The following is a 13,362-nucleotide window of genomic DNA, read 5'->3' as shown; positions in this document are numbered from 1 at the left end:
GTCGAAATTGTCTCCTAAACACTCAGAAAGAAAAGAGAGCTCCGCTTTGTGTGTTCTCGCACCGGCTACCGGCTTCCAAAGGTCCGGAGTTCTTGGCGCACCACGGTCGCGTGAACGTCCGAGCCGGCGTCTACCTCCCCAGCCAGCGACTAGGAGAGCATACCAGTGTTTGTGTATGTGTGTGTGCAGGAGGGAGAAAAAGAGAGAGAGAGAGACACGGAGAGAGGGAGAGAGTGGGGGTATTATGCACTCTAGATGTTGGCTCTTGCTTTAAGCAGCTTGCCTGCAAGCCCAGGTACAGCGCGCCAGCTCTCTAAATAAGCAGCACATTCAGGAACCCCATCAGGACAGTAGGCAGGGCTGCAGCCTGGGTGTGAAATCATACTAATGCGCCCGCTCTAGTCAGGTTGAGCAGGATCACTCACTCACTCTCTCTCTCACTCACACACTACCGTTCCTCTACTACTGTAGCCCCAGCACCAGCAGCCAGAAGACAAGTGTGGATTGGACGTCAAGGAGGGCAAGAAAGAAAGGAAGGAGGCACAAAAAAGAGTGACAGAAAGGTCAGTACACTGCTTTCTGCTCTTTGGAGTGCAGTTGCACTCTCTCTCCCTGTGTGTGTGTGTGTGTGTGTGTGCGGTGGAGCTGGGACTGCTGCATGGTGTTGGCTGAAAGTATTGATTGTAAGTGAGTTTGTGGGGAGTGCACGCTTGTTTGATCCTGCCAGGTGTGAGCGTTGGCTTGTTGGGGGGCTCTGGATTCAGGAGCAGGCCGACTGCCTTGAGTAGTGTCTGCGAGTTCACAGGTGCCGTGTCGCAGGTTCTATGTTTGCGAAACCGTTTGCACCGGTATATATCTGATTGAATCGGAAACGGGTGTTCATGTGTCTCAACTGCTGTGTGACGGGGGTGTCAGGGTCTATATTTAGGCATTGGGTGGGCTGGCTCACCGGTCAGATAAAAGGGTTTGGGGTGGGGGGGTGTGGTTGTGTAGGATGGGGGTTTCAGCAAAAATATAATAAGTCTCTTTGTCATAGTGATGCGTCGACAGTCGTGCCGTACGCAAGACTTACGTACGTCGTGTTGACATATTACATACGGGGGTCACTGCACTTGTGACCCGAATGCACGTGAGGGCGAACCCCCCCGTCATTGAGGAACACTTTTGGTGCACTCAAGTCATGTCCGAAAAAATCGTATGTTCACGAGTTGAACGGACATGAAAATCAGCACAAAGTGAAACTCTGAATCTTTTTTAAACCCAGAGTTTCAGAGTTGGGGACGTGTGAGTGAGAAAACATGTTGGACACAACGGATTCACCTTCTGTAGTAATGTTACATTTGTTAAAATGTAATTGTAAGTGTAAGTGTAATTACTGTTTTTCATATTTACAATAAAAGTTGCATGTGCAAAATACCAAAGTATAGTACAACTGCAGTAGAATGTGTAATGATTCAATTTATAGCACCTTCATGAATTAAATAAAAACAAAAAAGCAAATTAAAAAATAGAAACACACCCAATATGCATTCATTATTCATTTTTTTAATGCAGTTAAAACATTTTTTTATGGATTTTTACATTTTATGAATTTTATGTAGAAAAGGTGTCGCCATCTTGTTTCCAACCAAAGTGACTTGAATGAACTTGACGTTGTACTGTAATTACAACTTTTCAACTCATAAATAAGATATTACATGAAGGACTTTAATGCACCATATAACCCTTGAACATGAATTCCGCTTACCATCAACTACAGGCTAATGAACATTTTGAAAACAAGTTTTTGATTGGAATATTTGATGATTATCATTACCCTATTTTATATGTTTATCACATTATTTACAATAGTAATTGTAACTTGTACATACATAAACAGGACTTTTTGACAGGAAGACGTTTAAATTGACTTTAGCAATGCTGCGTTGTGCTGATGTTTTAGAGGTGGTCACAGTACGGGCCCCTTCTCGTGGTTCGTGTCAACGTTCAGATGCCTCGCGCCCCACACGCAATGCTGTGAGAAACAGAAAAAGGCGAGATTTACCAAATTGTCGGCAACACTAAAGACATCAACACACACAATTTAGCCATCTATCATGGCTGTCGCTGCATTTCCGTGGCGACAGTGATTTATTCCAGCGTGGGAGCCCATTTGAGCTGTGATGGAGAAATAAGCAGCACCCTGTCTGGCTGGAGGACTGAATGCTCACAAACAAACACCCTCTGAACATAATGACACACGCCGCGACGAGATGCACCATGGCATGACTTCACATTCACCTCATGCTAAACACTCCAGAAAAAGTCCGAAATGTGTAAACATTTGTCTATATTAACATGTTTTTAAGTATCAGCGAATATGCAGAAGCAGTATCAAGTATATTTTTCAATTTTGTCTTATTTAGATTAGATGTTAACACCAGCTGTACTGTAAAATTGCAAACATGTGCTACATATGTGAGATGTAAAAAGGAAATAATTCTACTTCCAAGCCACACGGTGTGCTGTGCTGCATCTGCTCTCCTCTAGACTGGAAACTCTGTACGGAGATATTCAGAGGACAAGTGCATTCACACACTCACTCACTCATAAACACACTCTGAAACGGTGGCTCAGTTTTACCAGCGAGTGGAGAGTGTGATTTGGATTTCACAGCATGTTTTTTTTTTTTTGTGTGTGTGTGTATGTGTGTCACATGATGTGTTGCCGGCAAGCTCTAATTTTCATCCATTTGAGTGTGCATGTGTGCATTCTCATCTGGCCGTTTTAAGATGATCAATTCTTACTTCAAGTCTCTTACTCTACAGGCAGATTCATGAGAATGAACATGCACATGTTCATACACACATATGCAAGCACTTCATATTTAAGATACCTAAACGGATCTATATATATTTTGTAATTTCTGTGTGTATGTGTGTGTGTTTGTACTGTTCAGCTTTTGATTTTGATCAAAGAACGTGTGTATGTGTCATTATCAATGTGTGCCTATTTTAGGGCCCAGCTTTATGTTTCCGTGTGTATTAGATGTGTAAATGTGGGCATTTATGTGCGTTTCTTGGCATGTGCACTGACGGAGTGTATAACTGCATGATTTAGGTGAATGTGTGTATGTTTGGTGGTCCAGGTCTCAATATTTGTTACACTGGGTGGCTGTATCAATAGCTGTGATCTCAGCTTGGCCTGCTTGTGTCAGAAAAGAGAATGAGAGAGAAAGGGAAAGAATGAGGGTCTCACGCTTGCATCACAATACTGTAAAATTATTTATATAATACAATATTTTGTGGTGTAATAATAAACCTGAAATCACATCTGAATGCGCATTTTAATTGGAAACACATATACATACAGGTGTGGCCTTTAAAAATGCTACAATTGTGTGTGGAGTATCATGTGTTTCGTCATTTATATCTGTATTTCTGTTCAGAATGTGCATTCAAATATAATTTTTAGGTTCATTACGCCACAAAGCATTGACAGCGTGGCTGGCCTCTATCCCGTCTTATCATCTGGGAAAGGCAGGAGATGCTGTACGCATGTGCTGTAGCTTCAGATGCTGACCCTATTGAACTGTGAACTGAAGTTTGACCTGCTAATGTAAAATGTGTTCACTGTAAACATCACATTGAGAGTTACTGTTTCTCTGTGTATCATTTTAACCTGTAGTTGTTGTGAAGAGATTGTGACCAACATGGCAACATAGATGTTCTTATAGAGCAATTACAAATTTAGCTCAGTTTGGGCTGTTTAATGTACATTAACAACCCAAATTGGTTGATGTGTTAATATAAAATTATTGTTTTAATAATTCGCCATATTTGAATGACTATAATTAACATCAAGTATAACCAATTTTTGTATAGTTATGTCAAAATGAATATGCCTCTTGATTCTATGAAGTTACCTGCAATATTAATTTGCCGTGTAACATGTTAAACACTAATGTGATTTCATATAAACACATTGGACAAAAATGTAATCTCTTTGTAAATCTATTTTTGTAGACATAACATTTTAGAATTTTTGCAGACAATCAATTTAGAATCATCTCTTATGCAAACCTAAACATGCTAATTAGATTATTTTGTAGCATTTAAAATTCTTCTTCTTCAAAAAATATTAATTTAATAAAATTAGCATATTGTTACATTTCAAAATATCATATAAAAAATCTATTTAATTGCATCTGTTGGTATTTTTTGTGAATATATCATTAGTTGTTTTTATGTATTTATTTTAAAAAGAAATGAAGAATAGGTTTGAATTTAAGCTTGTATTTACGGTTGTGTCTGAACTGTGCATATGAAACGTGTTCATTTCTCTTGTCTGTTGCGTGGTGCCCTGAGGGCAATGTGGATGTTCTGGTTGGAGATGTGCAGCACGGTACTGCAGGAGTGCTTATCTGAGCTGCTTGCTTTTGAAAGGATTTTGCGATATCAGGCAGTATTTCAAAATGAAATCAGCATGCTACTAATCTATGAATTAAAGAATTTTAAAATGTAGGCATAATTTGTGTGTCCATTTCTAAATCTATATCTGTATCTGTTGTATGTACCGTATGGTTGCTGCACACAAGGAAATGTGCGAGTCCGGCATGCTGCATCCGTGTGAGACGAGCCCATTGGCTGCGCGAGATGATTGACACCTGTTCTCTGCCTATTAGACATCTCAGTCCGTGTTGACAGAGCATCCGGGAGCCGTGGATTGGTCGCTTGCTTTTGATGTGCGTGTTTACATGCATCAGCACAGGCACAACAATCTAGAATCCTCTCAACCCCATTGTGACGTCTGCTAAAAGTGGACTCCTGAATTTAATTTACACCAGTGCACACAAAAAAAAATCTTTAATTCAGAGCTGGAATGTGAGAGTTGGATAGGTGGGGAAAAAAAGGAGCATGTTTCACCTGCTGTTTCGCCTGCTTTGTGTTAGGACATCATTACCGAAGAGACACAGAATGCCCAAGGCAGATAAAAAAAAGTTGGTGTGTTTCTGGAATTAATTTAATTACACGAGTTTGCTTGATTTGCACATCTTCTCCTGACATTTGTTGTGTCTCCTTGTTGTTTCTCGGCCGTGCTGTTCCGTTCCACGTTAGTCAAACGTGTAAAATCCCTCAGAGGGTCTGAGGAGCGATCGCGCCGTCTGGGGCAAATACAGATGGTCATCTCGCATCTCATTCCATCTGATTACCGCAATCATTTGGATAATCCTCATCAAGCTCTCGTGTCTGGGCTTCTGTTGTACACTCGTACTGTATGTGGAGCCAGATCAAACAAGAGCTTTGGCTTTCCAGCCATCTCGGTTTATTTTCTGTGTCACCGATATCCGAGAGGCTTATTAGTTTACCTTCTTTGTCTTCCCCTCGTCCCCCTCTTTTCCATTTTCGAGAAGCACCGAGAGGAAGAAAGAGGGCTGTCTTGCACCTCGGAAAAGCGTTCGGATCATTTGTAGGCCTGAATCACACATTCTAACTGAAACACACATCCAGTTAAAATATGATAATTCAATCCCGCTCTGTTTTTATTAAATCACGCTCTCGGAATGCTGCACTCTGCCTGATAGCGCTGTTATTGTTTGTGTAAAACACATTTTCTTTTTCTGCCTCTCTCTCTTTTGGGCTGGGGGTAGATGTTAGTGGCCAGTATGGAGAGGTAGTATGTCAGAGAAGACTAAAATGAGATTTCTCAGCGTGTCGTATGTGTGTGTGTGTGTGTGTGTGTGTGTGTGTGTATGCGCATGGAACGTGATGTGTGAGACTAATGGCTGTCGGTTTGGTGCCTTGGCGTTTTCATTCTGCCTTCCTGTCCTGTAATCGGAAAAAAAAAGACAAGGGGGGGAAAAACAAAGAAATAACAGCAAAAGAAAGAAAGAGAAAGAAAGAGCGAACGGAGGAGGGGAGGAGAGTCTGTTTATTCCTCCACCCCCCCTCCCCGTCATCCGCCTCTTCTCTCTACCTCTGGAATATAATCCACTATCTCCTGACCTTCAAATCATGCCGCGCTGCAGTCATTCCAATTCACTGGCCACTATGAGCGTGAAATGTCCTCTAGCCCATTTCCCTCTCTCAGCATGGCCTCACGTCCTCTGTTGATCTCTCCGCCCCTGCACGTATTACACACACATGATTGTGCTCCAAAAAAGCCATAACACACTAAACATTTCACCGTTTTAAAGCATCTTTGTCTTTTTCCCCTCTGTAAATCCATTAAATTATTTTAAAAGGCTATTTTTTTTCAATCAGTCTAATTGTGACTATTGTGATAATCCTGATTTAAAAAAAAAATAACCTAATTAGTAGTGCGGACTGAAGTAAATTTATTTTATTTTTTTTATTTTAGTTTAGATGAGGTATTTTAAAATGGGCACTTTTTAAAATAATTTAATTTAATAGTTGCTATATTTAATCAGCCTTACATAGGTTGCACCTATATACAGTATTTTGTATAATAATCCTGAACAAATAATGATTGTGCATGTGTGTGTATGTATGTATATATATATATATATATATATATATATATATACATTTCTGTTATTGAAAATACCTTTATTTCATATGCTATGAATATTTTATTAAAAATCTGCTGTCTATTTGATGTGTTTATGAGCTCTTGAATCTGTAGGGTGTTTCTCAACACTGAGGGTCAAGAAAGGTTCCGAAGCTCTGACATTTCTGACAAATAGAGACAAATACATTTGAAAAAAAAAATGATCATGAGTTCTTTTCACTCTATACGAATTATTAGAACACCTGCAGGAAACCGACAGCATATAACATATTTCAGGCAGTAGTCTGTGTTAATTTTGTGATACATTTGCATCATTAGAATTCACACTGTTCAACTGAATCATATGTTGCAAGGACAACACCAGCGGTTTCTTTCACACTAAATTGAAGGTGAGATTGTGACATGGTGGGCTTGTTCATTGTGTGTGTGAGAAGGACGTGATTTTATTTCTTCACTTCCTGATGCAGTGTGTTTGAGGTGCCTGAAGAGTGGAACCATTATTGCACTCAACCTCAGAGCTGGAGTTTATTCCTCTAACACTCTTTTTCTCTCATTTTTTTTCTCTCTCTCCATTCACTTGCTCTTAAGTAAGTGTGAAATAAGAATTTGCTGTGTGCCCCTTCAGAATTTTTCGGGAACTTTCCGTTTTAAGATGCATTGCATCATCTTTGGCCGTTCGCCAATTATTTTTGCCTTACCTATTTTCTTGCATTGAGCTTCATGAATGTGATTCCCAACCAGGAGTACTTGTAGGCCTGAAGAAACTAGTTTATATATGTGTATATGTATATATACAGTCAAACCAAAAATTATTCAAATACCAGATATACTTTTTTATATTTTTTTTTACTAGTGGGTGCGGGACACTACAGTTCATTCATGTAAGTGAGGAAAGCAAAATAAAGTAAACTGTGACATACCCAAAAATTCTTCATATGACTTTCACTGTTTTTAATTGTATAAACCGAAGCAGATTTGAGCTAATTGAAACTAATTAGGAAATGTGATGCTTTGTTAATGTGTGTTTGAGGAGTGCTCTGGAGGACCTTGGTTGTCTCTGGCTATTCATTCTCTCAGGCCCTGCTGTCCAATGAATATGAGTCGAGCTCATACACGTTATTGCGCAGAGGTTCTGCTGCTCATTAATCACATGACCTTCAAGGGCGAGCTTAATGACCTTGCAGGAGCATATCAGGTGGAGATGGCTGATGCTGGGGAATTAAATTGTTTCAGATCACGTGGTTCTTGTACTGTCTGTACCAAACAGACTGATTCTGGCTCTCTTATGACATACTGTACCATAGGATGCGATTGCTTTATTTTAAGTAAGAGTTGAGGTGAAAGAACCTGGAAAGAGATCAGTATGGCAGAGCAACGTTTGTATAAAGCATTGAGCAGGACATCCTACATATTATGGCATGCTGAAGATCCATTATCCTCCCCCTCAGGAAAGAAATTAAATCTCTTTATGGTTTGAGTTGTTCTCTTAGACAGAAATGAAATAAAATGTTGATGTTTCTTACGTGCTTTGATCTTTCAATACTTTTTCTATGGGGAAAAGATCTTGATATTTTCATGTGTGTCTTGAAGTTCTCGGTAGTGTCTCAAACTGCAATTGTCTTTTGTTTACATCTTTATTTATCACACTTTAGGACTTTTTGAAGAAATCTCTGAGAAAAAGTAGATTCTTGAAGCATAACTCAAAACTATATCTTTTGGGGGGAAATACCTTGGTAATTTCACATAATGTGTGTACATTAGTATCTCAAACTGTTCTCATATTTGCCAAGATATCAAAGTCTGTGAGATGTTATTATGAGCTAATTCTGTAAAAACCAAATGATCTCTGATCTGATATCCACATTCACTTTTTTGCTTTGTACTTTTACTGCATGTCAACAACTGTCTAGTTTTTTTTTTTTACATCTTTATTTCTCATAAAAGTTGACATTTAAATAAGACAACTCACAACTATATATTTTAGGGAAAAATATCTCACACGTGTCTTTAAGAGATCTCAAACACGTCTCAAACTGTGATCACATTTGCCAAAATACTAAAGTCTGTGAGATTTCAATTGTTTAAAAACCAAATGATCTCTGAGCCGATATCCACATTCACTTTATTGCTTTGTACTCTTGTACTGCGTGTCAGAAACTGTCTCATTTATTTACATCTTCATTTCTCATAATTTAGAAATTTTGGAAGAAACATCTGAGAAAAAAGTTGACGCAGAAATAAAACATAACTGACAACTCCATTAAATCCCCAGAGCTGTGAAAAAGCAACCTCTGAGCAATGAAATTTTCCTCTGAGCCGTACTTCTGCTAAACAACCATCACGCCGCTTTATAAAAACTGGTTATGCCTTTTTTCAGAAGGTATTTGAAATCTCTAAAATATTTCACTAGAGTATATTTGAGCATTCTCCTTGAATGGCTCATGTAAGTTCTCTTTGAGAGTTCATCGCAATGAATCTTTTCTCTGATAACTGTCTTTCTGCACTGAACTCAATGCAAGCTTTTTGTGAAGTGCCTTTTTCTCCTTTTATCATTCTACTTTCTCATAACCTTATAATTATTAAAGGTGATTATAATCCAGATCCCGCTGATGTGTAAACTTCATATAAAATTGTGTCGGCAGCACTTTCGCTTCCAGCAGCATTAAAACATGGTCTTTCTTCTCGGTGACATTAAAATGGAGGGATTTTGTTTATCCGTGCCTTTGTTTATTTAACATTTCGCACAGCGGGGGGAGTTTTCAGATAGCTTGTTTTCAAGACAGTCCCTGCAGACAGCGAGCAAACACTCCACAGTTTCATCAAACAGAACAATGCTCAACTTTCCCCCCTCAGCAACGTGCAGCCAAATACGCCAAAGCAGTGCACCACGGCTCAGAATGATTGAAAATGATTGTCAAAATTTTTTAGAGTCTGTAGCAATATGCATGTGAAATTTGTTTTACTCTCTCTCTCCTTTCCCCTCCTTTTCGGGATCACAAACATAGGTGTGTACCCCTTCAAGGAGACAAACGCATAGAGGAAGAGCTCTCATAGCATGCAAATAAAGATACACATGCATGCATACATACATAGATGTGTATCTATGCTCAGATGTGTTTCGGCGACTTTTGTTATTTGAAGGTTCGTTCTGTAAAACTGGCTTGCCATTGACAAGAAGCTGTAGGGAAGAATGGGGTAAGATGTGTCAACCCCTAAAACTACGTATTTTTTACGCGATTTTGGACCCGTATCCGGGTCCGCGGACTTTAAGTTTAACTATGACTTTTGCCTTAATAAACTCTTAATTTGCTGCTTATTAATAGTTAGTAAGGTAGTTGTTAAGTTTAGGTATTGAGTAGGATTAAGGGATCTAAAATATGGTCATGCAGAATAAGGCATTAATATAAGCACTAATAAACAACCAATATGCTAGTATTATGCAAGCTAATAAGCAACTAGTTAAGAGTGAGAATAAAGGGTTACCCATATTTTGCAAGGAACAATTACATACACGGGTCAAAGACGAAAAAGGGTTTAAGCATAAAAACAATAAGTGTAATACTGCTTGAAATTGTTGTTGTTTTTCCCAAAAAAATTGTAAACGTTTTCTGTTTAATTTGATTGCTATTTCGTTTTTATTTTTCCGAGCAAAAAATAAATATCATAATTTTTTTTCCTGATTTACAGAAGACACCCACTAAAATGTCATTCAGGGTAACAATCTTGTCAGGCATATTTACAACAAAAATCAATTTATGACATATTAAAAGACTAATTACTTTCACCCCAAATACTAATTAGTAGTAATTTTACATTTTTAAAATGTGCCAGTATCCAAGGTTTGGCCTATTTGTCAGTAAGAATTTTTTACTCATTTAAAACACAATACAATTTAATATGCTCCCTTATTCTTTTATATATATTAATATGTACAAGTCAGAATAAGCATGTTGTTTGAATTTTTACATAAATATTGTGTTACAATGAATGACAATGTAACGTTATTTCAACCAAATTTTGACATTTTATTCTCCAAAAACTTATTTGAAACCTTAAAAGTAGATACTTTACTTACATTTAATGTGCTTTCTATGGACATAAAATCACTTTTGTACATTTATTTTGATGTGGACATCTTAACGTTTTTGACCCACATCTGTCTGTGATTCAGAAATACACTTGAGAAACATTTGTTAATTCGTTTTTTTCCCCCCTCCATGACAGGTTATTTTTAAACATATTAAAGCAAACTTTTAAACCCATAAAAAAAAAACATATGTATGACAATGTATTTATTTATTGTCTGTCTGTCTGACTAAGTGTGTGGATAGTTTATAAAAATAATGTTTAGAAGAATAAGACTTGGCATAATTGTGCTTTTAGTATATTATTAAAAAAAAACTTTTAATGTAGTTTTTTAATTCATATTTTTATTTGTAATGTGCTTACCTCTTAATATTAGTTGTGTCACATGCATATAATTTTAGTTAATAGCTTTTAGTTAAAAGCACTTATATATAATTTTAGGTATTAGCTGATAACAGTTATTTAGATGTATTTTGCATATACCTTAGTTCTCCTTTTCAAGATGACAATGTAAATAAAGAGTGGCATAGCTTACTTCAATCTCTCCTAGTGAATGAAGAAAATTGAGTGTCTCCCTCATTTCTACAGGTGCATCTCAATAAATTAGAATGTCGTGGAAAAGTTCATTTATTTCAGTAACTTTTCCACGACATTCTAATTTATTGAGATGCACCTGTATCTCGTTTTCTATTCCTCTTTCTTTGTGTCTTCATTAGGCATAGAACAGAATGCGTAGTTGCATAATGAAAAGTGCATTATTAGTTGTTCCACAAGGTCACCTGCTGCCAGGGTCCGATGTCAACATAAAGATGATGATGTTGAGGAGGACTGAGAGGGCATAGAGAGAGGATAGATGCAACAGACTGCAGTTTTGGACCTTATTAAATTGCACTTACTCTTGAAAGCATTGCATCTGTATAAAAGTCTGTCTTTCTCCACTGTTTCCATCTTTTCTCCTCTTTCTCTCAAGTGCAGACTTGATTAATATTTTCTTCTGTTTGGTAACCATGGCAATGAGGTCAGTGGATATGATGCTTAATTGAATCTTTCCCGAGCTTTTATGTTCACCTCTTGTGTCCGAACACTACAAATCTTCTGCTTATTTTAGTCTTTCTCTCAGCACTTGTGCTTCATTTTGTGTATGCTTATGCATTTAGTCTCAGAATGGAGTTATGAATGCACGTCTGGAAGAGAGCTGTACAGCATATCAAATATTCACAATGTATTTGCAACAGTTTTGCTGGTTATGTAAAATTTAACAACATGGTGAACATTACAATGGTTTATACTGTATGTGAAAAATAAAGCGTCTGAAGTGTCATTGCACTAGTTGTCTCACATGTGGAGCCAGGCTTTCTGATTTTTTTTTTCATTTAATTTCAAGTTTATATCTCACAATTCTGACTTTTTTTCAGAATTGTAAGATGTGAACTCAGAGATATAGACACAAAATTACCAAACTTAAACTAAAAAACGAACAAAAAATCTGAATTGTGAGATATAAACTCATAATTGCGAGGAAAAAAGTCAGAATTGTGAGATAAAAAGTGGCAATTGCTTTTTTATTTTTTATTTTGCAGCAGAAAAAAGAAAAAAAAACAAAACAGAATTGCGATTAAAAAAGTCAGAATTGCGATAAAAAACAATCAGAATTGCGAGAAAAAAGTCAGAGTTGCGAGTTGTAAACTTAGAATCAAGATGAGTTAATATCTCACAATTCAGTCTTTTTTTTTTTTTTTTACAAGATATAAACTCAATTGCAATTCTGAGAAAAAAGTCGGAGTTACAAGAAAAAAATTCAAAATTGCAAAAGTTTAGATCTTGCAATTCTGACATTTTCCCTCAGAATTGCAATTCTGAGTTTATGTCTTGTAAATGAAGACAGAATTATGAGACATGAACTCAAAATTGCGAAGTAAGAAAGTCTGAATTGTGAAGATAACACATCACAATTACCTTTTTATTTCTTTTATTTTTTCATTCTATTTCTTTTATTCTTTATTCTTCAGAAACGTAGTAGTTTTGTAGATATATACATTTAAGGGAAAATAGATCCACACAGAAAAGAAAACTGCTTATCACACTCTTTTAGAAATGTATAATGCTATAATGATAAACAGTACTTAAAAACAATAAAAAAAAAATGATTGTGTTTTTGTTCAGTATTTGAATCTGCTTGGCTACAGTGTCTGTTCAGTTAATGGTTCTTCTGATTGAGGGAAAAAATCACCATAGCAAATACATAAATATGTAGATTAAAAAGAAAATCGTCAATGACTGGAAAACGTCTCAGGTTACTTATGTAACCATGGTTCCCTGAGTAGGGAACGAGACACTGCGTCCTCTAGGGGTCGCTATGGGGGACGCCTCGTCGTGACCCTTGTCTGAAGCATACATTGAAAAAACACCAACTCGTTGGCCGGCGACAGCCATGACATGACTATAGTATAAATAGGCGCCGGGAGCACACATCATTCACTTCTTCGTCTGAAGCTTGCGTCCGCAGCATGGCAAGAAACCTAGAGGACGCAGTGTCTCGTTCCCTTATCAGGGAACCATGGTTACATAAGTAACCTGAGACGTTCCCTTTCATGGGAACTTCGAACTGCGTCCTCTAGGGGTCGCTATGGGGAACGGTATACCCACGCCACCATGCTGAGGGGAGTGCATGCCAGAACCATGGCGAGCACTAAGTACCAACTCTACCATATTGCTATGGGAGTCGCCCCTGGGACGTTAGACGGCTGTCAGTGACGTTATTCCCTA

The 13,362-nt window shown here is 37.6% G+C and overlaps 1 protein-coding gene across 1 annotated transcript in view; it reads left to right on the top strand.

The window, feature by feature from the left end:
• The first annotated feature begins 314 nt into the window (after positions 1–314).
• zfhx3b (zinc finger homeobox 3b) overlaps positions 315–13,362 on the top strand; it is a 238,114-nt gene continuing 225,066 nt past the window's right edge. Inside the window, exon 1 of the mRNA XM_016475618.1 lies at positions 315–563. The gene's annotated coding sequence lies outside the window, so the exon portion shown is untranslated. The remainder of the gene's footprint in view (positions 564–13,362) is intronic.

This window comes from Sinocyclocheilus anshuiensis, unplaced genomic scaffold, assembly GCF_001515605.1.
Source record: "Sinocyclocheilus anshuiensis isolate Anshui unplaced genomic scaffold, SAMN03320099.WGS_v1.1 scaffold256, whole genome shotgun sequence".
NCBI classification, from domain to species: Eukaryota; Metazoa; Chordata; class Actinopteri; order Cypriniformes; family Cyprinidae; genus Sinocyclocheilus; species Sinocyclocheilus anshuiensis.
This window is presented reverse-complemented; position numbering and strand designations above follow the sequence as displayed.